Here is a 975-nt window from a genome sequence, read left to right as displayed (position 1 = left end):
GATGGGCTATAACCCATGTTTTTTGAAATTTTGAATTTTCTTCAAATCCTCAAAAATGATGAAAAACGGCGTGCTATAGTATGCCGTACGGTAGGGGCTATAGCCCATGTTCAAAAATGATGAAAAATGAGGATAACATTTTTTTCAAAAATTCAAAAAACGATGGGCTATAACCCATGTTTTTTGAAATTTTGAATTTTCTTCAAATCCTCAAAAATGTAGAAAAACGGCGTGCTATAGTATGCCGTACGGTAGGGGCTATAGCCCATGTTCAAAAATGATGAAAAATGAGGATAATTTTTTTTTCAAAAATTCAAAAAACAATGGGCTATAACCCATGTTTTTTTAAATTTTGAATTTTCTTCAAATCCTCAAAAATGATGAAAAACGGCGTGCTATAGTATGCCGTACGGTAGGGGCTATAGCCCATGTTCAAAAATGATGAAAAATGAGGATAACATTTTTTTCAAAAATTCAAAAAACGATGGGCTATAACCCATGTTTTTTTAAATTTTGAATTTTCTTCAAATCCTCAAAAATGATGAAAAACGGCGTGCTATAGTATGCCGTACGGTAGGGGCTATAGCCCATGTTCAAAAATGATGAAAAATGAGGATAACATTTTTTTCAAAAATTCAAAAAACGATGGGCTATAACCCATGTTTTTTGAATTTTCTTCAAATCCTCAAAAATGATGAAAAACGGCGTGCTATAGTATGCCGTACGGTAGGGGCTATAGCCCATGTTCAAAAATGATGAAAAATGAGGATAACATTTTTTTCAAAAATTCAAAAAACAATGGGCTATAACCCATGTTTTTTGAAATTTTGAATTTTCTTCAAATCCTCAAAAATGATGAAAAACGGCGTGCTATAGTATGCCGTACGGTAGGGGCTATAGCCCATGTTCAAAAATGATGAAAAATGAGGATAACATTTTTTTCAAAAATTCAAAAAACGATGGGCTATAACCCAT

Source organism: Protomyctophum bolini, assembly GCF_963924005.1.
Source record: "Protomyctophum bolini genome assembly, contig: SCAFFOLD_440, whole genome shotgun sequence".
NCBI classification, from domain to species: domain Eukaryota; kingdom Metazoa; phylum Chordata; class Actinopteri; order Myctophiformes; family Myctophidae; genus Protomyctophum; species Protomyctophum bolini.
The sequence above is the reverse complement of the archived record's forward strand: the minus strand, read 5'-3'. Positions refer to the sequence as shown.